Source organism: Adiantum capillus-veneris, chromosome 17 (assembly GCF_014529385.1).
Source record: "Adiantum capillus-veneris isolate H3 chromosome 17, ASM1452938v2, whole genome shotgun sequence".
Classification (NCBI taxonomy): domain Eukaryota; kingdom Viridiplantae; phylum Streptophyta; class Polypodiopsida; order Polypodiales; family Pteridaceae; genus Adiantum; species Adiantum capillus-veneris.
In genome coordinates, this window is record NC_140947.1 from 25,643 (window position 1) to 50,904 (window position 25,262).

Genomic DNA, 25,262 nt, shown 5'->3' on the forward strand with positions numbered 1-25,262 from the left:
TACTCCCTCTCTCTCTCTCTCTCTCTCTCTCTCTCTCTCTCTCTCTCTCTCTCTCTCTCTCTCTCTCTCTCTCTCTCTCTACTCTATAATCTCTTGTGTGTGTAAATTATCTCTCTTCATTAGGTAATCTACTCAATTATCTCAAGTAAAGGATTCCTTGAATTGAGTGGGAGTAATGGCGGAGGAAGGGAAGCTCAAGATTGATAAGTTCAACGGAAAAAACTACCAACATTGGAAGATGCAGATTGAAGACTATCTCTACCAGAAGGACCTCTATTTGCCACTAGGCAGTCTTGCAAAGAAGCCCACAACGATGGCAGATGAAGAATGGATTGTCCTTGATCGAAAGGGACTGGGAACAATCCGATTAAGCTTGGCCTCAACGGTGGCCTTCAACGTTTCAGAGATGAAGACCACAGAGGACTTGATGAAGTCACTTGACGACTTCTACGAGAAATCATCAGCATCCAATAAGGTATTTCTCATGAAGCGCTTATTCAATCTAAAGATGGCAGAGAATGGTTCAGTTGCAGAACACCTAAATGAATTTAACACAAACATAAGTCAGCTTCGATCGGTGAAAATAAATTTCGATGATGAAGTGCGAGATCTCCTTGTACTGTCATCTCTACCGGATAGTTGGGACAGCCTTGTGATGGCTGTAAGTAATTCTATTTTTGGCACAAATATTCTTAAGTTTGATGATGGTGTGGGTGTTCTCCTAAGCAAGGAAATGCAAACGATAATCATAGGAGAATCATCAAGTGTTGCATTGTCAATGGAAACAAGAGGAAGGCCTAAGGAGAGGTTCAAAAACCAAAAGGGTCGTGATCGCTTAAGACGGAGCAAGTAACGAACAAAGTCAGTTCTTGAATGTTGGAACTGCGGCAAGAAGGGCCACGTCAAAAAGGACTTCTTGTCAAATAAGAAGAAGGAGTCGGAGTCTCAACACAACAAGCCAACATCGGAGGCCAAGATGCTCTAATTCTCTCATTAGATAATGTGTCTAATTCCTAGATAGTAGATCCTGAGGCTTCATTCCATGCAACACCACACAAGAAACATTTCCAAGATAACACCAAAGGTAATTTTGGTTATGTATACTTGGGAGATGATAAAGCTTGTGAAATTGTCGACAAAGGTACAGTTTGTGTCAAAACTGCTAACGAAAATGAATGGAAGCTTAAAGATGTTAGGCATGTTCCTTCTCTTCGCAAAAATTTGATCTCTACAGGACAATTGGACGATGAAGGTCACAACATTGCATTCAGAAAGGAAACGGTGGAAGATCTCAAAGGGATCTTTGGTGGTTGCCAAAGGAGAAAAGGTTGGTACACTTTACTTGTGTGCTGTTAGCATGCAACCTTCAGCTTGTGCAGCAACTACAGAAGTTGACAGTGCGGTGTGGCACTATCGGCTTGGGCATATGAGTGCCAAAGGAATGCAAATCCTTTAAACGAAGAATCTTCTACCAGGTTTGAAAGAAGTGGACTTAGAGTTCTGTGAAGATTGTGTTTATGGTAAACAAAAGAGGGTAAAATTTCAAAAATCTGGAAATGAAAGAAAAAATAAAAAACTTGAGTTGGTTCATTCTAACGTTTGGGGTCCTGCAAGTATACCATCACTTGGTGGCTCATTGTACTATGTAACATTCATAGACAATGCGACTAGGAAAACATGGGTTTATGTAATGAAAAATAAATCCGATGTGTTTTCCATATTTCAAAGGTGGAAAGCCTTTGTGGAGAATAAAATAGGTACTAAGGTTAAATGCCTCATATTCGACAATGGAGGCGAATATTGCAGCCAAGCTTTTGAAAGCGTTTGTGCTAGCAATGTCATTTGGAGGCAAAAGACAATCCTAAGCACACCTCAACAAAATGGCATTTCCAAAAGGATGAACAGAACAATCATGGAGCAAGCACTAAGCATACGGCTACATGTAGGTCTACCGCTTGAGCTTTGGGCGGAAGCAGTAAGTACATTTGTGTACTCAATCAATCGGTCACCCTCAATGGCATTGGATGGGGGAATTCGAGAAGACGCATGGACAGGTAAACCGGTGAATTATGCATTTCTCAAAGTGTTTGGGTGTGAGGCTTTCATGCACATAGATAGAAGCCTAAGATCAAAGCTAGATGCAAAGTCCAAAAAGTGTTTCTTCATTGGCTATGGAGAAGGTGACTTTGGATATCGCCTATGGAGTCCTGAAGATGGTAAAATATTTAGCAGTAGGGATATAATTTTTAATGAACAAAATTTGTACAAAGATTACTTGGAAAAAAAACAAACAAAAGAAACAAGTGATGAGTACATGGAGCTTGAGGACGACGAAGAATCAAGGAGTGCAAACAGTGACAATGTGCAAGAACGTCAATCAAATGAGGAGCCTCAACCTATTCCCCAAAAAATCTACAAGAGCAAGTAGACCTCTAGAAAGGTTCGTTCCTTCCTTCAACCATCTCTTCATCTCCTATTCTGGAGAGCCAGAGTCATACGAAGAAGCTATGCATCATGAATCCAAAGAAGAATGGATGAAGAGCATACAAGTGGAGATGGACTCATTACATCGCAACCAAACATGGGAGAAGGTAAGCGGGCACTACACAAAAAATGGGTGTATAAGCTGGAGGAAGAAGAAGGTGGAAAGAAAAGGTACAAGTCTAGGCTTGTGGTAAAAGGGTTTTCTCAAAAGAAAGGTATTGACTTCAATGAAATATTCTCTCCTGTTGTAAAAATGAACTCAATTAAGCTTGTCTTAAGCCTTGTGTCTACTCATTATTTAAATCTTGATCAAATGGACGTAAATACGGCATTCCCTCGTGGTGACTTAGAGAAGAAAATTTACATGCTTCAACCAAAGGGGTATGAAGTAAAAGGTAAGGAGAAAATGGTTTGTAGATTAAAGAAGAGCTTGTATGGTTTAAAGAAAGCATCAAGACAATGGTACTTGAAGTTAGATTGATGGATGTTGGATCATGGATTCACAAGATGCAACTCAGATCACTGCGTCTACACAAAAAATTTGGGAGATGGGAAGTTCATCCTCCTAATGTTGTATGTCAATGACATGCTAATTGCAAGTGCTAACATGCCGGACATCAAAGACCTAAAAGAGGAGCTATCTAAATCTTTTTCAATGAAAAATTAGGTGTTGCAAAGAGGATACATGGTATGAAGATATCATGGGACAGGACAAAGAAGACAATAAAGCTATCTCAAGAGGATTACATCAAGAAGGTATTAGAAAGGTTTGCAATGCAAAATGAAAAAACTGTTTCTACACCTTTGGCTGGTCATTTTAAACTAACCAAGGATATGTGTCCAAAGACACAAGAGGAGATACCCTATATGTCTAAAGTTCCATATGCTACATTGGTAGGTTCTCTTATGTATGCTATGGTCTGGACAAGGCCGGACATTGCACATGCAGTGGGAGTTGTAAGTAGGTTCATGGATAACCCAGGTAAAGAGCGTTGGCAAGCTGTGAAGTGGATACTTAGGTGTCTAAAAGGGACAACAACAAATGCTTTGTATTTTAGAGGAACTGATATTTTCCTAGAAGGGTATGCTAATGCAGATATGGCAGGTGACAAAGATACTCAAAGGAGCACTACTGGCTATGTCTTCACGGTTGGAGGCACAGAAGTAAGTTGGGCTTCAAAGCTGCAAAAAGTGGTCTCACTTTCTACCACGGATGCAGAGTATGTAGCAATGACGGAGGCAAGCAAAGAAATTATGTGGCTTCACAGATTCTTAGAAGAGCTTGGATTCAAACAAGAAAATTATGTCTTGTATAGTGATAGCCAAAGCGCTATCCATCTTGCGAAGAACTCAGTCTTTCATTCAAGGACAACGCACATTGAGGTGAGGTATCACTTCATATGCACTCTTTTGGAAGAGGGACAACTAAAGCTAGGAAAGGTGCATACAAGTGAAAATCTTGCAGACATGTTTACAAAGGTAGTCAACAAGGAGAAGTTGAGTTTTTTCTCATCTTCAATTGGCATTCAAGGATAAAAAGCCAGGATGGAAAGAAGTCACACGTTTGGTTTGGAGATCAGTCTCCAAGTGGGAGATTGTTAAGTATGGAGCCTGATTTACCCCGTGTAATTTTTTGTATTAAAATCGCACATTTGTAAGGCCCCTGTTATGAGGAGAATCCATCATGCATTAAGAAAAATCACTCGCCGGAAACCAAAATTTTCACGCCCAGTTCTCGTCGGAATATTATGGTCGGACGTTGGGCCGAAAAGTGGTCAGAAAACGATCAGTCGGTTGGCCGGTGGCCGGTGGTCGGAAGTCAATGGCCGGTGGCCGAATTCAAAAGTGGACTTGTCTTTCTTCTCAAGGGCGGCCACACATAGGCGGATCCCGGGGGATTCACTCTATATATAAAACGGGACGCCACCTGCGAGCGGACAACTTTGATAAAACCCCTATATACGACTCATATTAGGGAATATGACCCCCCTTTCTACGCTTATAAGACAATAAATAAAGAAAACTATCATACCCCTATCTTACATATAAAGTTTAGGTTTGACATGATCTAGCTGAGTAGAATTAATCAAGGAGTGTGTAGCATAGTGGCTGGCAATATACTAAGGAACCTCTTGTGTTGATAACTAGACGTATCCTCAATGTGTCTTAGTTTGACTTTCAAATATGTGCTCAATCAGCCTGTACTCTGGCTACTCGTCCAATTTTGACCCATCCAAAGCTTGTGTAAATTACTCCTTGACCTTCTCCAAATCAGCCCTTATCTCTATGACCGGCTTGATGCAAAATTTGATGTGTGACATGATATAAAACTTCCCCTAAATTCATCCAATTTCTAGTGCATATTGGTGACCAATCGTTACAAGTAATCAACCGGGGTCAGGTCCCCCCCCCCCCCCCCCCCCCCCCCCCTAAATATGATACCCCCCTCCCTTCTTTTTAAGCTTGGGAGAAAAAATACTGGGGACCTACCCCTAACTTATACGCTTATCTAGCTTGTAAAAAAACCCCCCTCCCCTGCACTTACGTGGTGCGCTAAGTTTTCCATGGTGAATCCCCCAGGAGGCGGATTGGAGGGTCCGATTTGGACTTATCTATACAAGGGCAGCTACACATGGCTGCCTCTCATGAGAGAGGACAGCCCTTTTGGCCTATAAAAGGAGGCCATTTCTACACACATTTCACAGTGTGAAGTTGATGCAATAAGGTGGGTGTGAGGTGGTGAGCGTGAAGCAAGGCGGGAGCTCTATTAAGGGTGTAATCTCTTTGTACCTACTTCTTGTTTGAAGTACTAAAGCCATTAAGTGGCTGCTTTCCCATGGATGTAGCCCACATTGGGTGAACCACGCATATCGTGTGTACTCTCTCTCTCTCTCTCTCTCTCTCTCTCTCTCTCTCTCTCTCTCTCTCTCTCTCTCTCCTCTATAATCTCTTGTGTGTGTGAATTATCTCTCTTCATTAAGTAATCTACTCAATTATCTACTTAGCTATGTCATATTTCCTAACAACTGGTACCAGAGCAAGGTTTTCTCGTAGCTAAAGTATCTCAAGGAAAGGATTCCTTGAATTGAGTGGGAGAAATGGCGGAGGAAGGGAAGCTCAAGATTGAGAAGTTCAGCGGCAAAAACTACCAACATTGGAAGATGCAGATTGAAGACTATCTCTACCAGAAGAACCTCTATTTTTCACTTGGTGTTCTTGCAAAGAAGCCCGCAACGATGGAAGATGAAGCATGGATTCTCCTTGATCGAAAGGCACTGGGAACAATCCGGTTAAGCTTGGCATCAATGTTGGCCTTCAATGTTTCGGAGATAAAGACCACAGAATGTTGGCCTTAACGTTCAAAGAAAATGATTGGGTCTTACTCAAGTATCCCAAGGCTCGATTAAGACAAACGACGGTCAAAAATCCTACGGGCCACCAAAAGTATTATGCTAAACTAGCAAAAAGATACTAAGGTCCTTTTCAAATCTTGAGGCCAATCAATGACATGGCTTATCAACTCAAGTTTCCCAATCATTGGCTCATACACAATGCTATTCATGTGAGCCTACTCAAGCCTTACAAAGGAGAGCCACCAACAAACACAATTGTTGAAGACCTCCAAGAAATCGAAGACCAAGAAGAGGTGCTACAACATGAAGCTATCCTTCAACACGAGGATAAGGTGCTAATGCATGGTAAGATTATCCGACGATAACTTATTAAGTTCAAAGATTATCATTTTAAAGATGCTATATGGATGCAAGAAATACAACTTAAGGATAGTATGAACCTTGTCAATACTTACAACGCTACATTAGAGTAAGAAAATATAAATGTTTATTTTAAATGATGAATGTTTTTGACTTATAAGACTAATTCCATTTTTCTTGTGCAAAAATCTAAGTAGTATGCATGCTTAAAATCATGTTTGTGTTGATGATGTCTCTCAAACACCAGGTGGAAATTGTCATTCTACTTTGGAACTATGATATGGACTAAAGATCAGACATGCTTGTCACAACCAAGTCTCCCAAGCCCCAAATGGACTATATATCCATCTTGGAATGATGTTGTAGAGTAGAAAGGGATCCTCTACCCGCTAAGAAACTCCAACTAATGACTAAGACTTTGTCTTCTCTACCTCATAGTCGAGGACGACTATGATTTCAAGAGAGAGGTAATGTCATAAAATCTAATATCTTAATAATCCAAATTATTTTCTCATATTCAACTAATCATTTAATGTGGGAGAATAAATGAGAACAAGAGTTAGAATATAGACATGTGCTTATGGATCTATCTCAGCACGGGACCAAAGTCAATAGGTCCAAATGGGAGATGGTCTGTCAAAGAGCAATGCTAGCTAATGGAGCTTTAAAGACCTTAGCGTTAGCTTCATTAAAGACCTCCAAAGGTTAGTGTAAAAGTCCTTAGACCTAGGACCTTAGGTTAAGCTAGGTTCATGTTTTAGGTATTAATAATTAGGGTGCTTGACATGCTTCATAGCTAAGGTCCTTGGCCAAACTAGCCTTGTGCTTGAGGTGTCCAAGTCCAAGTCAAAGTTGATCCCTACAAAGAAGGTAGGTTCATGTTTTAGGTATTAATAATTAAGGTGCTTGACATGCTTCATAGCTAAGGTCCTTGGCCAAGCTGGCCTTGTGCTTGAGGTGTCCAAGTCCAAGTCAAAGTTGATCCCTGCAAAGAAGGGGGCGAGAGAGAGAGAGAGAGAGAGAGAGAGAGAGAGAGAGAGAGAGAGAGAGAGTGCACATGCTCATACTAAGCCTATGCATGTCGACTAAGGTGCTTGAGAATCATCCCCATGCTTGGAATGTAAGGGCTTGAGGAGATTAAGTAAAAAAGGGTCCCTACAAAGGAGAGGTCGAACGCCAAAACTAGGGATAAGCTCGACTTGACCTTCTAGTCACCCAAAGGGCACTTCTTTCGTAAGGGACACAAGGACACATGGAAGGTTCTCCCTATTCTTAGCCACACGGGGTGCTTGAATCCTATTGGCTAGGCTAAAGAGGGGTCCAATGAGAATTTAGAATGATTAATTAATCGTTTAGCCATTTATCAAGCCCTCTCTCTCAAAGGGGAAAGAAGGACACTTGTCCAAAGCCTACCTCTATGAGCACACGGCATGAGCTAGAATGAGGGGTCGACTCAAGCAATTAGGGGGCTTGCTTGCAAGATATACTCTCTCACACACACTCTCATTATATGAAGTGCTTAAGTGCAAGAACTCTATCTCCTTCTCCAAGCTTGTTGAGAAGTTGAGAGCCTACACCAACACTCTTGGCTATGAAATGAAAATCCAACCAAGAGCCATGCTTCAATGCTTAATCTTTCCATCTTCTCCGTCTTCATCACTATGCTATTAAGCTATGCTAAACAAGAAGATTCATGATAAGTGAGGAACTATTTCTTTCTCGTAAGAATGTTTCTTCTTCCTCTTCCCTACCCTCATTCCTTGCTAGCTCTCTCCACCTTCGAAGGTGTTTGAGGTCTTGGGACTGAGGCCGGGGACAAGTTAATGCTTTCATTTAGCTACTTTATGGCCATCATGGCATGAAGCTCTCTATCTTCATTGCACCATCAAGGTCTTAAGGAACACAAATCTTGTATTGTATCAAGTCTTTTTATGGGAGAAATTATAATACAAAAGCCTTTTGGAGGGGGGATCAGCTCCATATAAATCCGGTCCTCAACTATTGTCAAGTTCTCTAATTCTCTCACACAAAGTATTTTTCATGTCAAGTTAATAAGTATAACTACCGCTAAGTAAGTCCGCCCTCTATCTTCCCAAAGTAGTCTCATAAAAATGCTCACTAAGTTCTCTTAATTCTGTTATTCTCAATGTTCATTGGCCATTTCCATTAGATTAAACCTCATAATCTATGGACCCAATGTCAAGCACCTATCATGATTTCAAAAGCGCATCATGCTTGCACATTGCAAAAAATAGAAAACCTGAAATTTTTCGTATATAGTCCGTTTGAGCTGAAGATCAAAAACATATTCATGAATTTGCAAAACAATTCTTTTGCAAAGTTGTAGAACACATCGAAACAAAGAGATATTGTGAAAGTGTTGCAGACATTTTCTTTAGGTCGGCAATCTACAAGGAGGAAATAGATCTTCAAAACATTGCTACTACATGCACATAATCTTAGAGCAGCTTCATCTACACACTATCTTCCATATTCTCTTTTGAGCTTCCACAAGAGCATACATCACTCTCAATTGAGCTCACAATCTTCCATTTCATTCTCACAAAGCTTTACTTTTTTTTATCTCTCCACCACCATGATCAAGTAAGCTATCCCCTTGGAGCTCTCGATGCCTCCATGCTCTCTACCTTCGTCGTGGGCTCTGATACCAATCGAAGAGTGCACTATGTGTGTGTGTGTGTGTGTGTGTGTGTGTGTGGAGAGGAAGTGGAAGAGAGAGAGAGAGAGAGAGAGAGAGAGAGAGAGAGAGAGAGAGAGAGAGAACATAGAGAGTGGGTGGAGCAACCTCTCAATAGAAGAGTATATGAGAGTGCTCATTATTCTCTGAATATGTACAATAAATAACGAGAAGAGTGAACGATCGAATACAGTGTCTAGCCTAGGGTAAAAGTACATCCACCTTTAATCCCAACACAACATGGAAAATTGCACCCTCATCTAGCAACCAATGGGAAGGAGTGCCACCTCTCAAAGACATATAAGCAAGAGAAATGATAGAGGTTAACATGACATCACTGTCACTGGCATACGAAGCCACTGCTCTAGCATGTGTCAACCATTTGTGCATCTCACATACATCATTGCCGATGTCTCATACATCAAAAGCAATGATGCCTAACATGCCCTATGCATCACCAAAATGCCAACAACACACATATTGGCATTAATGAGATCTCCATCCCTCACAAGTTATGTATGCATACTCTAAAACATCACATAAATAGATGTTAAGAAACCAAAAACTATGGTGATTCATGTCTGCAAAAAAGGAGAAACTATGGTGATGTGTTTTGTCATATACGCAAAAGTATAGGCAGTTATGTGTCATGTTATTGTGATTGTGCATAGGCAGTCACATATTGTGCTCATGTGTCAAAAGGCTCTCTATTTGTAAAAGCCTATATAGAGGCACGATCTATTGAATAATATTAACCCTAGAATTGGTACCAGAGCTATTCTTAGATTAGTATCTCCTAATCTAATTAGATCCTAAGAATTTTTCTATATAGAGGCAGGATCTGTTGAATAATATTAAGCTTTATCATTTGCAAGTATAGTCTATATTGTATTGTGCAATAGTTTCTCTCTCAAGCTCTACACTAACCTCTCCAAGAATGCTTATGTCATGAATGGCACACTAACCTATCCACCTTAGCCCTAGAATTGGTATCAGAGCTATTCTTAGATTAGTATCTCCTAATCTAATTAGATCCTAAGAATTTTTCTATGCTAGATTGCATTGGCGCCTACTCTAATTAGCCATTGCAATCGTTAACTCAATACCCCTTTGAATTGCATACTCATCATGGCATTAATCACATTGTTATTTTTCTCTTTTGAAGTTTTTTGGTAATGGGATATGTACAATTCGTGCCACTACCCATACCAATTGACCACAAAGAGAATTTAATGATTGTTCATATTTGCATTGTGATTGTCGCATCGTTAGCATCAATCAATTTTACGCATTTTGTGTGCATATTTGGCTTCGGTCTACTGCAAATTTGCAAGCTTTCTTTGATTTCTCAAGTGTGCATGCTCATACTGCATAATTTTGAGCCCTCAAGAGGTTAAGTCACTTAAGTGGGCTTGCATATGTGTATGATGAGAGAGAGAGAGAGAGAAAAACAGTGTGTGTGTGTGTGTGTGTGTGTGTGTGTGTGTGTGTTACTATTAGTGGGAGCCACCCCTTGCATTAAAAGTTCTTATTTTGCAAAGGGCAATTTGGGGGATTATCTCTTCAAAAGCTGCAATAACGGGCCCCGCCATCTTCTGTCTTCACCTAATATTTGGAGCAACCTGTTTTCCTTCATAACCTACCTCGCAACTTGACAGTGTTGTGAAGACCTTGTAAGTTGTGCTTGCGTGGCTTAATTGCACAAGCCTTACTAATAATTATAGAGCTTGTCATCACGCCCAACACACACAATTCTATTCCACTCCTACTTAGCCATCGAAGCAAGCTCAGGCCTCGTAGCTCCCAAGCCATTGAATCCGCTCACTTCACGCCCACAACCTATCATCCCTACCCCGGCTTGCAACCATAGCTCGCCAAACATCACAGCGTGCAATCCAGTCGACCGTGCTGCCTCATCATCGACATGTCAAGCTTGGCACTACAACACTGGATTCAAGGACAGTTGTCAGTGCCGTTGCCAATTGCTGCAATGTGGCCTCCATTGCCGGCTAGCTCTACGTGTGCTCGCATCTGAATATTGTCATCCTCTATAGCTTGTGAGAACTTAGAGATTAACTTAAATGTGATTAATATCACTATTTATTAATATGCTAATGTCAAGACATAAGAGAGTGCAAGATAGAAATAGAGAAATGACAATAGATTGCACTTGAATGGAGAGTGAAGACCTTGTTACAAATGAGGGCAGCTAATGGGATTTATATACAAGTTGAGGGAGTGAGGATTATCCATCACATGGGAATTATAGGTAGGTGGGAATAGACACATGTTGAGACTTGCATAGGTAAAAAGGGGTCCATGTGGGAATTAGGGAATAGAGGTAGGTGGAAAGGAAGTCCACACTTATTAAAATCATAAGTTACTTTTACATCCCCCCTTAAGGGTGGACTTCTCGTTGTAGCGCATTGAGATTGATGAAAAAAAAAGCTTTGTGAAGTAGCCATGTCGTAGATACATGCTATCCCCCCGCAATGAGAAGTTCATCCAGTAGGGATCAAACTCAAATTACGAGATGAGGCATGAGAGATGCAGTCAATCGCTTGCAGAAGCATGTACTCCGATGTGCCAAGAAGAGGAATGTCATCCGATGTGCTTAAGATAGCCATGCCTTTAGATATTTTCCATATGTAGATATTGTAGTCTGCCATAAGACGTTCCCAGCCACATTTGAGCAAGTAGTGGTGCATGTAGATGTACCACTCTCATGCAGATTGTTTTAAGCCATAAATGGGCTTATGCAATTTACATACATAATCAGGGTGGTGAGGGTCTTCAAAATGAGGAGGTTGTAGCATATAGATGAGCTCTTGGAGCAAGCCATGTAAGAAGGAAACTTTTATATCAAGATGATGTAAAAGAAGATTAAACTTAGCAGCAAGTGCAATAAGAAGCTGAAATGCAATCATACCCACTACTGGCAAATAGGTGTCGAAGTAATCCACACCTTGTTGTTGAGTGAAGACGCAAGCGACAAGGCGTGCCTTGTAGCGATCAACTGAGCCGTTGGGGTGGTATTTCTTCTTTAAGAGCCATTTCCAAGAGACAATGTTATGATTCTTAGGAGGTGGCACAAGCTCCCAAGTGTTAGCTTCTTCGAGGGCTTGGAGTTCATCCAATATGGCGGCATGCCACTCTTTGCTCTCACTAGAAGCGAGGGCATCGAGAACAGAGAGGGGAAGGGCATCTTCAAGAGGCTCTGGTGGATGTTCAAGAATCATTTCATCACTGAGGACAATAGAGAAATTGGTGGCTTCATAGATCTCGCGAAGAGAGCGGGTGCGGCCATGTGAACTAGAGGCAGCTTGGTCCAAGTGTATAGCCAAAGTGTGTTGTGATGGCGAGGTGGTAGAAGTAGAGCTATGAGGCTCGACTTCGTCGACATCTGCTGGGATGGGAGTAACTGGCAATGTTTCGTGGGAGTTGCGGAAAAAAGGTGACACCGGTAGCGAAGGTGATGGGAGCTCACGAGGTGGAGAACCGAGTGTCTGTGGTGTGATAAAAGTAGCGGCAGTCGGGACGGACGGTGTTGGTGATGGTGTCAACTCTGAGGAGATGGGTGTAAGAGGTGGTGCAGGAGTGTTGCCGATTGGTTGTGCATGAGAATGCGAGACACGAGGAGGTGGATGGGCGATGAGGAAAGGCCTTTGGATGGTTAAGGGAGGCTCAAGATTGTGCCTAGAAGGGTGGGAAATTTGCATGGGTGTGTTTGTGGGTGAGGCCGTCAACAAAGATTGATGAGAAGATTTGCCTGAGATCATGAATTCTTCATCAAAGACGACGGTGCGGGCAAAGATACACTTGTGATGGTCAAGGATATAGAGGCGGTATGCCTTGATGCCAAAGCGATTACCATAGCCGACAAAAGTTGTGCGTTGAGCACGTGGTGATAGTTTTGATATAGGTTGTGTCACAAGTGGGTATGCAATGCTTCCAAAGATGCGAAGGTGGCCAAGATGAGGTGGGTGATCGTGCCAGAGGGTGTAGGGTGTAGTAGTAGGATTGCGGGTGGATGGAATGCGGTTTTGAATGTAGCACGCTGTGGCGGTAGCTTCTTCCCAATAGGCGTCTGGGAGGCTAGCTTGAAGAAGCATGGCACGAGCAGCTTCAAATAGTGTGCGATTCTTGCACTCGGCACGACCGTTTTGTTGTGGGTGGTCGGTGATGGAGAATTCATGTTGAATACCAACAGCAAGACATAGATCTTTGAATGCATGAGAAGTGTATTCCCCACCATGATCTGTGCGGAGAGTTTTAATGTGGCAGCCATGTTTAGTCTCAACTAATGCCTTGAATGTGCAAAAATGAGAGAAGGTTGAGGATTTCTCGGCCATGTAGTAAGTAGTTGTGTATTTTGAGAAATCATCTATAAAAGTAAGCATATACTTACTGCTAGTGAGGGAGTTGACGGGCAATGGGCCACAAACATCAGAGTGGATGAGGTCAAGAGGTGCAGTGGCTCGTGATGATGAAGTGGGGAATGGGACATGATGTGCTTTAGCAAGAATGCAGCCCTCACAAAGTGTGATGTGAGTGAGGTGCTTGGGAAGACCTAGTGCAAGTTGGCGATGGGTGAGTTGGTGCAAAACATGTTGAGAAATATGTCCTGGTCTATAATGCCATTTGAGTGTGTTTTTTTGTGTTTTTATGGATGATGCAGATGCATGTGCAGGCGATGAGTCACCCAATGGATAAAGACGCCCAGTTTTGGGGACCAAAAGTGTGACATACTAACCATCTTTGTTTAGTGCCGAAATGTGGCAACCTTCTCGCACGAATTTGATGATGATGCCGTTGTCGGTTAGCTCGCTGACAGAGATGAGATTTTTCTTGAGACTAGAGACATAATATACGTGAGAAATAGTGGTGTGTAGGCCATTAGGTAGGTTAATGATAGCATATCCATAGGCTTTGGTGAGCTGGATGCTGTTATCACCGAGGCATACTTCTAGAGGGTGTTCTAGATAAGTGATGTTGGATAGCCAGTGTAGGTGATGTGTCATATGATGGGTGGCGCCCGTATCAAGTAGCCAGATAGTGGGATATGAAGTAGCTATAGTGGTGTCATATAGTTGCAAAGGATAAGATGGGCTATCATAAGTAGATATGTCAGCATAATGAGCTTGACCATAAATAAAAGGAGATGGTTGGCCATGGCGTGTCCCCCATTGAGGGTAAGCAGGATATAGATTAGGGTGAGAGATAGGACGATTACCTTGATTGCGTGGTTGCTGACAGTCCTTTGTGAGGTGTCCAAAGCGATGACAATTGGCGCATTGCTTTGAATTTTGGTGATTGTGGTGGCTTTGAAATTGTGGCTTTCTTCCAGAATTATTGTATCGTCGAGGAGGGCCCGAATATTGAGGCTTCTTGCCATTGTAAGGGCGTGAGTTTCTTGTCATAGTGACAAGTGCCGTGGACTTCTGCGAGCTGCTAGTGTGGTCGCAAAGCGTTTCCTCCTGATGGATCTTGGCTACAAGATTTTGTAGCTGCAAGTTAGCCGTAGTGGATTGTGTAGTGATAAAGGCTCTCCATGATGTAGGTAGAGAAGCCAATAAGAGCATACTTTGAAGCTCTTCAGGGATGGCAAGCCCTGAGATAAGTACTTCATCTAGAAGTATTTGCCACGTCTCCAAAAACTTGGAGGATGACTGACCCTCTTGCATGGTAGTGTTTACCAATTTCTTGATCAGGGAAACTTGGTAGACGAGGTCAGTGTGCTCGTAGTTCTTCTCGAAGAACTTCCAAATGGCACTAGCAGTAGTTAGCTTTTTCACCATTTGGACTTGCCGATCTTGGCAATGGAGAACAAGCTCCATCTTGGCACTATTGTTTCTACTATGCCAAGTATTATAGGTGTCGATGAAGTATGTTGAATCTTTGTCTTCGGGGTGGTCAGGTTGCTCTTCGACTCCTGACGTGACGTCCCAAAGTTGCAGCTGCGTGAGGTAGAGTTCCATCCGAATCTTCCACACTTGGTAGTTAGTGCCGTTAAGCTTGTCGATAATGTAGCGGGGCTTGTAGGTGGATGCGGAAGATGAAGAAGATAACTCGGCCATCTTTCGAGGTTCCGAATTCCTTGAAAAGAATGGAGAGTGAGGCTTCGAGTGTGGGCTAGAGAGATGGAATACTCTTAGCGCTAATTAGAAAAATTAATCTTAAGCTCTATCGCTATGATACCATGTGAGAACTTAGAGATTAACTTAAATGTGATTAATATCACTATTAATTAATATGCTAATGTCAAGACATAAGAGAGTGCAAGATAGAAATAGAGAAATGACAATAGATTGCACTTGAATGGAGAGTGAAGACCTTGTTACAAATGAGGGCAGCTAATGGGATTTATATACAAGTTGAGGGAGTGAGGATTATCCATCACATGGGAATTATAGGTAGGTGGGAATAGACACATGTTGAGACTTGCATAGGTAAAAAGGGGTCCATGTGGGAATTAGGGAATAGAGGTAGGTGGAAAGGAAGTCCACACTTATTATAATCATAAGTTACTTTTACATAGCTCGCCACTGGCCCCACATCCCTAACACAGCTACTCAAAAACCTCTGTCAGGTCGACAAGAGTTGCTATGTGCTACTATACCGCTGCCCAAGCCTCATCCCCTCTGTATACCCTCCTCACACCATTGACAAGCCTTGGCTGACCTACTTCCACCTCCGCACCTATAGCCAATCAAAGCCCCGCCATCTCGTTTGCTTGCTTTGCATAGCTTCGTCACACCCACCGGCTTAACTTCACCGCCACAATCGCAGCCAATTGCTGCACCACCACGAAACCCCAAGAGTTGCTATGTGCTACTATACCGCTGCCCAAGCCTCATCCCCTCTGTATACCCTCCTCACACCATTGACAAGCCTTGGCTGACCTACTTCCACCTCCGCACCTGTAGCCAATCAAAGCCCCGCCATCTCGTTTGCTTGCTTTGCATAGCTTCGTCCACCCACCGGCTTAACTTCACCGCCACAATCGCAGCCAATTGCTACACCACCACGAAACCCCACTCTCCCGCTCTATTGATCTCATCTCACTTCCACAAAGCGGCAAGAAACTTCTCTATACTCAAATTCTACTATCAAAGCCATCATCACCGCGGCTCAACACCTCGTGAGCTGCTACCCCAACTCACGTATTAATATACTGCCGCTCTTGCCATTGAGCCCCTAAGGCCCCTTCCACACTGGGGCAACCAAAACATGGCCAAGCGGAGGTGGCGCCCTCCTATTCGTCTGCCAAAAAGTGATTTCGGGACTAGAAGCTTTGTCAGATGGCCGGCCTCACCAGCCCGGCCAACTTTCCAAAGTGGTGGCCATCTCTCAAAAAGTAAGGCGCGAGCGCACGTCATAGGCTTTGAACTCTGACCCTCAGCATAAGACGCACAGAGTCTACCACGTGGCCTACGTACGTTGGTTGAAATGAAAGCCTACTGGCAGATTGATATCCTAGTGTGACACAAAATGGGTGCCCACCCAAAAAATTCTCGTTGGGCAGGCGGCCCAGTGTGACAGGGGCCTAAGCAGGCATTGCCCTCGATAGTCACTTGCCCCACCATCTTCTATTCTTCTATTGCGACCTTTATTATTTGCAATAGGCTTTTTTTAAAAGGCCCATTCCCACCAAGCTTTTGAAACTGTTGGCAGATTAAGGCTCTCATCCAAACCTAAGAACCAGCCCACGACTTGGCCAAGCTTCATTTTTCATTGCTGCACGTCAGCTACACATCTTCAAACAATCATTGAGCTTCAACAAGCATTCATAGGCTCCCCATTAAGAATTCAAAAAGATTTTTTACGTACTTCAATTTTATTTTTATTTTTGGTGAAGAGGTGCTCCATTTTGGAGAGTGGCTTCACAAAAAAATTGTAAAACCATTGAAGCAAGTGCTCACGAGGACTAGACACTGCCCACTCATCCGAGTAAGACTTTCCTCTCACCACACATGATAGAGCTCCATCATGGCGGCCAATAAAAACATGGACACTGTTCAACGGACATGGCTTCCACACATGGCAAGCAAAAACCAAGGGCTATTTAATGCAAAAGCAACTATGGTCTGTCATTACGCCGGTAAATGACGATGATAGAATTGAAACACGACAAAGCTTAGCAAAATTTTCGGCTAAAGATGAGCAAGCTCTCGGCATTTTACTCACTTCACTTGACGACAACTTTGTGCATTATTTAGATGATTGCACCACTACACATGATGCATGGATAAATTTAGAGCAGCATTTTGGTGCTATTGCCAAGCATTCCAAAATTGCATTAAAAATGCAACTTTATGGATTGCTTATGGAGCCTAGAGAAGATGTGTCATCTCTAGTCAATAGGCTAAAAAGTATTTGCACACAGTGGACATATGTAAAATTCCATGTAGATAATGAAGACCAAATTGTTGTGCTTCTCAAAGCAGTACCAGATGCAGATTTTGGCCAAATTGTAACAGTGCCTAAAGAGAAAGACCCAATCCCTAAAATTGAAGATGTAATAAAATCTCTTTAAGAGCACGAAAAGAACTCAAAGGCGGTCAACAACAGTCAAGTGGTGCTTATGTGGTCTCATCCAACCGCTACAACCGCAATCACAAAGCAACTTAAAGTTCACACACTATGGCACAACAAATCACCATTCAAAGGATTGCTATGAAATCAACCCTTGTTGCATTTTTGGCAAGAACAACCACGCTACAAAATATTGCAGACTCAAAGATAAATCATCACAGGTTACCAATTACAAAGAGCATTTCAAAGATAAACCAAAAGCAAAAATCAACCTTGCCCACCACTAAAGATTCTGACAAAGATAACGACAACAATATTGGCTTGGTTTATGATGATGTACTATGAACATTATCTCAATTGTACCTTACCCTCTATTTGTGCCAGGGGAGGCTTGTGTGTGCCTACACCCTGATGTTTTGTATTCCTACACCCTTTGTGTCTAGGGAAGGCAACTTTGTGTTCAAGAGGAGGCTTGTGAATTGTGTGCCTCACCATAGTGTGTTTTGAGGGGAGGATTGTGTGAGTGATATGCAACCAAAACCCACATAGGGGAGGATTGTTGGGATGTGAGTTTTGTTGCATCTCTTGTGTGAACAACCTCTTCCACCTCATGTGCCAAGCCATGTGAATAGCCTCTTAGAACCTTTGTGTAAAGAGAAAGCCACTTGTGGTTGTGCATAGGCAACCACATATTGTGCTCATGTGTCAAAAGGATATCTATTTATAAAAGCCTATATAGAGGCACGTTCTGCTGAATAATATTAAGCTTTATCATTTGCAAGTATAGTCTATATTCTATTGTGCAATAGTTTCTCTCTCAAGCTCTACACTAACCTCTCCAAGAATGCTTATGTCATGAATGGAACACTAACCTATCCACCTTAACCCTACACCAATCTGTGTCCAAATCTGACAAAACTGTTGGGGTATAAAGCCCAATGTGGTCGCCCACGTAAGTGGGTGGGCCGCCAGGTATGTACACATATTCTTTTGTAAAAACCTAATAAGAACTCACTATGCTCTACACATTACAGTAGAGCGAGTTCACCATATCGTCGTGCTCTTCTTCTCGCACTTCGGCTCATACTCCTTCAAATGGTATCAGAGCTCAGATCGAGGCTTGGGGCAGCACTGCAAGAGGCTAGAGTCACCAACTCGGATTGGAGTGAAATTCGACAAGCGAAGACACGGACCCAAATTCGACAGGCGAAGACACGGCCCCAAATCTCGCCAGAATTTCATTCAGAGGTCATCTCGGTCACCGTTCGGCTTCTACAAAGTTCTGCGCAGGCCATTTTCGACTACGTGGTCTCGGCGGGTGCAGATCCGACTCTGCAAATTTGGGGTTTTCGGCCTACGACTGCAGGTGTTGAGGATATCGACACTCCCAAAGTGTTGATTTGTGGCTGTCTACACATCGAAGGACGGCTCACAGTTCTTGGAGGCGTGTCACATACGACACGGGCGCATCTACACACAGACTGTAGGCGACATCCACTAGTTCATCAGGTAGCTTGTGTTTGCTGCTTGATATTCCAGATTTCATCCTGACATTGCAGGTACTTCCACATGGGATGTATTGTCAGAGATGATGTATGTTTGTTGAGGGTTTGCTGGCTGTGAGTCACGCAGCAAACAACCGCCGCAGCGGTTACAGCATATAGTGCGAAATTTGTGGATGTATGACTTTGTGGAAAGTCTATGTACTGTCAGATTTACTGCAGCCTTTGTTGAGGGTCGAGTGAGGTTTTATTGAGCTGGGGGATTCTCGAATGTTGAGATCCTTTCGGTGATACAGGTCTTGGAGCAATCCCTCGAGCACCCTTAGATAGGCAGCTAGGATGTATTGACTGTGAGTTAGACAGTTGGGATTGCATCTTTGCTTTACTGTCGTTGAGGCATTGTCACAGTCTATGCTTACAGGACAGTGAGAGATAGTACAGGTGCAGGACAGGTTTACCCGCAGCTTACAGTGTTAGAGAGACAGTGTTTTTTGAGCTGTTTTTGGTCTGTTTTTTAGTACACCAGATCCATTTTCCAAAGGAGACTCTGCCAAAATTTATGCAGAATCTGAAGCTTTCTTGGTTCATTTGACAGGTTGATATTGGTTCAGAGGTCAGTTACAGGGGAAACTCTGCCGAATTTTTCCCAGGAAAGTAAACCACTGTGAAGCGTAGTTATGGCTGGATCACAGGACACTGCTCTTTACAATATCAAGAAGCTAGATGGAACCAATTTCCCATTGTGGAAGAAGCAGATTTGGCACGTGTTGGTACAAAAGAAGCAGATAAAACCTATAAAGCTCAAGGGGATAAAACCAGAAGATATGGACGAAGATGAATGGAGCGAAATGGATGAATTGGCACTTTCTACCATTATGCTGACTTTGGCAGAAAGCGTTTACTTCAATGTAGCAGACGAGATGTCGGCTTATCAAGCATGGTTAAAGCTGAGTGATCTTTATGAGAAGCAGAGTGCAGCTTCACAGGTATACTGGCTTAAGAAGCTTGTTGACTTGAAGATGAAAGAACGGACACCTATGTCTAATCATGTGAATGAATTCAACACAATCTACAGTCAGTTGTCAGCTCAAGGTGTCAAGTTTGATGAACCTGTTAGAGCTATGTTCCTGTTGATCACATTGCCGGAAATTTGGGACACTTTTCGCATAGCTTTGAGTAATTCTGCACCTCCAGATGGTTTGAACATAGCAGGTGTAGAAGGAAGTCTGCTTACTGAAGAAACCAATAGAAAGACAATGGACAAAGGCAAAGGAACAGCCTTAGTTGTCAGGGGAAGGACCAAAGAAAAGTACAAAGGTGAAAAGAGGAATCAGTCTCGTAGCAAGTCCCGCAATGCTAAAGGCAAGAGTGACATAGAATGTTACCATTGTGGCAAGAAGGGTCACATGAAAAGAGACTGCAGAGAATGGAAAGCAGAAAAAGGCAAAGAGAAAGCTGAAGACCATGGTGAGAAGAACAAGTCCTCAGTGAAGATTCAAAAAATAAATGTGACAAACATTGTTGCAGAGGATGACAGTCTAGTCTCAGGAGACATCTACTTATTGAAGAATACAATGGACTCATCTCTTCTTACAGCATCTGATGGAAATGCACTGAGTGACTGGATTATAGACTCAAGGGCATCACTTCATGTGTCTCCAAACAAGGAGTGGTTTACCTATTATGTGACCACTAAAGATCATGTTCCGCTAGGCAATGGGCAGACATGTGAGATCTTAGGTGTTGGAGATGTTCAATTGAAGTTTCAGAATGGCTCTTCTTTCACGCTGAAGAATGTGAGACATGTTCCCGCAATTACAAAGAGCTTGATCAGCACAGGTTTACTTGATGATGTTGGCTACGTCACCACTTTTGGACAGAACATGTGGAAGCTATCCAAGGGTTCTATGACAGTAGCACATGGAGTAAAGTCTGGAGGACTTTACATGATTTATGTATCAAATGTCTCTAAAAATGTAATCAATGTAACCGAGCAGCCGAACGTTTCTTTGTGGCATAGCCGGTTAGGACATATGTCCAAGAAGGGAATGGAAATCTTGCCTCATTCTGGTTATTTGCCTAGCTTTTCATTTAATGATTTTGAATTCTGTGAACATTGTCTGTATGGTAAGCAAACACAGTAGCCACATAAGCATAGAAGCAGTAGAAGAGATACACAGTTGGCACTTGTTCATAGTGATTTGTGTGGACCTATGCCTAACCTATCTCTAGGGGGAGCTTCTTACTTTATGACATTTATAGATGATTACTCGAGGAAAGTATGGGTTTACTTTCTCAAGCACAAGGATGAAGCGTTTAGTGTTTTCAAAACGTTTGTGACACTTGTGGAGAATCAGAGTGGCAAGAAGCTTAAATGCTTACGCACTGACAATGGTGGAGAGTATGTTTCAAAGGCCTTTCAGGACTTTTGTGAGTCAAAAGGTATAAAACGTGAACTTACTTCTCCTTACAATCCTCGTCAAAATGGTGTTGCTGAGAGGATGAATAGGACCATACAAGAGAAGGTCAGAAGTATGTTGTCTAATGCACAGCTGCCAAATGGGTTTTGGGCTGAAGCTGCATTACAGCTGTTCATCTTGTAAATAGATCTCCTAGCAAGGTTTTGTAGAAGGATTCAGTGCCAGAGATGGTATGGTCAGGCAAAATGCCCTCATACAAGCATCTCAGAGTCTTTGGCTGTGAGGCATATACTCACGTTCCAAAGGAATTTAGGAACAAACTTGAGCCAAAGAGTAGAAAGTGCATCTTTCTAGGCTATGGTAATTCTGGTGAGATGGGGTACAGACTTTGGGATCCCGAATCCAGAAAGGTTGTCCGCAGCAATGATGTTCACTTTAATGAATCCAAATACCATTCTAAACTAGAGAGGGTTGAGGAGATTAGAAGAGTTGTCTTCCAAGAAGATGGACCTGCACGTGCAAGACAAAATGTCAGGGCTCAAGAGGAGCAAGGACAGGATAGAGTGGAACCACAGGTTGTGGGTGAGCCTGAGCCACCTATTGTTCGTAGTGTTGGGACGTGTCACACAACCTCCTTATAGGTTTGTTCCATCTATGAATTATGTCATGTTGACTGATTGCAATGAGCCTTCATGTTACAAGGAAGCAGTGCAAATGAAGGACTCCGGGAATTGGCAATTGGCCATGCAGTTAGAGATGACAGCTCTGCATAAAAACCAGACATGGAAGCTAGTTAAATTACCACGGGCAAAAAGGCTCTACCCTGTAAATGGGTTTACAGGTATAAGATCACCGCTCATGATAGTCAGCCAAAGTACAAAGCAAGGCTTGTTGCCAAGGGCTTTAAGCAAGAAAAAGGCATTGACTTTGATGAAGTCTTCTCTCCGGTGGTCAAAATGACTACATTGAGATGCTTTCTCGCATTGGTTGCCATATTAGATTTGGTGTTGCACCAAATGGATGTCAAGACAGCGTTCTTGCATGTTGATTTAGATGTGGAAATTTACATGCAGCAGCCAGAAGGGTTTGTTGAGAAAGGCAAGGAAGATTGGGTATGCCAGTTGTTAAAGAGTCTTTATGGCTTAAAACAATCACCGAGGGCATGGTACCATAAATTCCACAAGTTTATGCTTTCTCAAAGCTACAAACGTAGTGAGTTCGATCACTGTCTATATACAAAGAAGGCTAAGGATGGTAGTTGGCTGATCCTTATTTTGTATGTGGATGACATGTTGATTGTTGGCAAGCACTTGGAAGAAATTTCAGCTTTAAAGTCAAAGATAGCAAAATCGTTTGACATGAAAGACATGGGTGAGGCAAGTCATATACTTGGTATGCGCATTGAGAGAGACAGATCAAAGAAGTTGATTTGGTTATCTCAAACAGAGTATATTGACAAAGTTTTGCAACGTTTCAATATGGAGAAGGGAAAGGCATTGAGTGTTCCATTGCCACCATATGTGAAACTTAGCAAACAAGATTGTCCTATGTCTGAGGAAGAACAAGCTGAAATGGATAAGATTCCATATGCGTCTGCAGTGGGTAGTTTGATGTATGCAATGATTGCTACTCGCCCAGACATTGCATTTGCAGTGGGAGTAGTAAGTCGATACATGTCAAACCCAGGCAAGAAACATTGGGAGGCAGTGAAAGGAATATTGAGATGCCTGAAAGCTACAAAGAGTATGCATATATGCTATGGGAGTCAGGAGCTAAGTGTAAAGGGTTTTACAGACTCAGATTATGCAGGTGACTTAGACAACCGAAGGTCTACGTCAGGTTACTCAGTCTACTACAGAGGCTGAATATGTTGCAGCATCAGAGGCATGCAAAGAATCAATTTGGCTTAATCGACTAGTAACAGATTTGGGAATCAAAGAAGAGATGCCTGTGTTATATTGTGATAGTCAAAGTGCTATACAATTGGCTCGCAATCCAGTTTATCACTCAAAGACAAAGCATGTGGATGTGAAGTATCATTTCATCAGGGAAATGCTCGAGGATAAGCAAATTCAGCTTGTCAAAGTTCACACCACAGAAAATCCTGCTGATCTACTTACAAAAGGACTTCCCTCAGAGAGCTTTGCACATTTTCGCAAGCAGTTAGGTGTAGGGTAGTACATCACTTCTCTACATCTCTTGTATATTAGCTTGTATAGTAGCTTCTCTCACACTTAAAGTACCACATTGGACTTTAAGTGGGAGGTTGTTGGGGTATAAAGCCCAATGTGGTCGCCCAGGTAACTGGGCGGGCCGCCAGGTATGTACACATATTCTTTTGTAAAAACCTAATAAGAACTCACTATGCTCTACACACTACAGTAGAGCGAGTTCACCATATCGTCGTGCTCTTCTTCTCGCACTCTCTCTCGCGTCGCACTTCCACTCGTACTCCTTCATATTGTACCAAGTCTCTCTTGATGGGAGAAACTATAATACAAATGCCTATTGGAGGGGGGACTGGCTCCATATGAATCCGGTCCTCAACTATTGTCATTTCTCTAAACTCTCTCTCTTGCAAAATTATTGTTCATGCCAAGTTAACTAAGTATCATGTTTATGTTTCTCACTATGCTCTACACATGACAGTAGGGCGAGTTCACCATATCGTCGTGCTCTTCTTCTTGCACTCTCTCTCGCATTGCACTTCCGCTCGTACTCCTTCAAAAATGTGTGAAGCTGAGAGTCAAAACGTGATCAATATCTCACTCCTATAAGAGTGGGCACAAGAACACCAATATGTGTCCAAATTTGACAAAACGTGTGAAGGTGAAAGTCAAAACTCGATCACTATCAAATTGCGAGTAAATATTGACCACTAAAGCATCAAAGAGTAAGTTGCAAATATGCAAAAATCATGGCAATAATATGGGGGAAAATGGACAATTTCCTTTGATATTTAAGAAGGATCTCAAGAAATCTCCCCAAAGCAGCATAGACCATAAACAGACACTCAATTTCTTGGTAACAAATCAATATATGGCATACATAAATTGCCAAAAGCTGAGCAATCTAGCTCACTCTTGAATGACGGCTATACAGGAAACTATACTTTTCCAAAATCCTTGTAAAACTATGGATTTTCCACTTGCAAGCTATAACTAGCTCACTCTATATCCGGATATGTATACATAGTAAAAACCACACATAATTGTGTTGGAAATACTCTCTCCACCTGTGATGTCAATGTAGAAGACTTTGTCTTCGAGCGAGTGTGCCCAAAAAATTGTGTCTACCATGAGACCATTGCAAGGGTGTGTAAACACCTCCATCCTCATATTTGGTAGCACAATAGGTAGTGGTGTTAATGTTGATCTCAAACCATCAATGTTGTGACTTCACCGTCAAACAAAGGTGTCACCATCAAGAAGTCGATGTCGTAGTGTTGAAAGGACGCCCTTTCAATAACGTTTCCACAAATATTCCATTAAGATTCCTCAAAGATTCTAAAGATTCCACATGAAGATGGTGATGAAGTAATGAAGATGAAGATGGATACTGCAACATGAAGATACGAGTTCATGGACGTCATCGAATATCCCGTTATTATTATTTTGAGCCATTACGGCCACTTTTGTAATGTTTACGGGAACCTCATATTTTAAATCCGCACTTGTATTTTGGCCACAGATGCTTGTATAATGAGTAAATCCAACTCAGTTTCTTGTAATTAAGCTCTGTAGAAGCCTAGAGACAATTCAGGTCATTTGGCCGGACATTAGGTTTGAAGGCTTTGTATATAAGCTGAAACCTAAGGCTTTGTAAAGAACACATTACGTTATCTCAATTAATATACAGTCATGGGTTCTGCAGCACACAGTAGTGAGCTAGATGAGATCGAGAAGCCTAG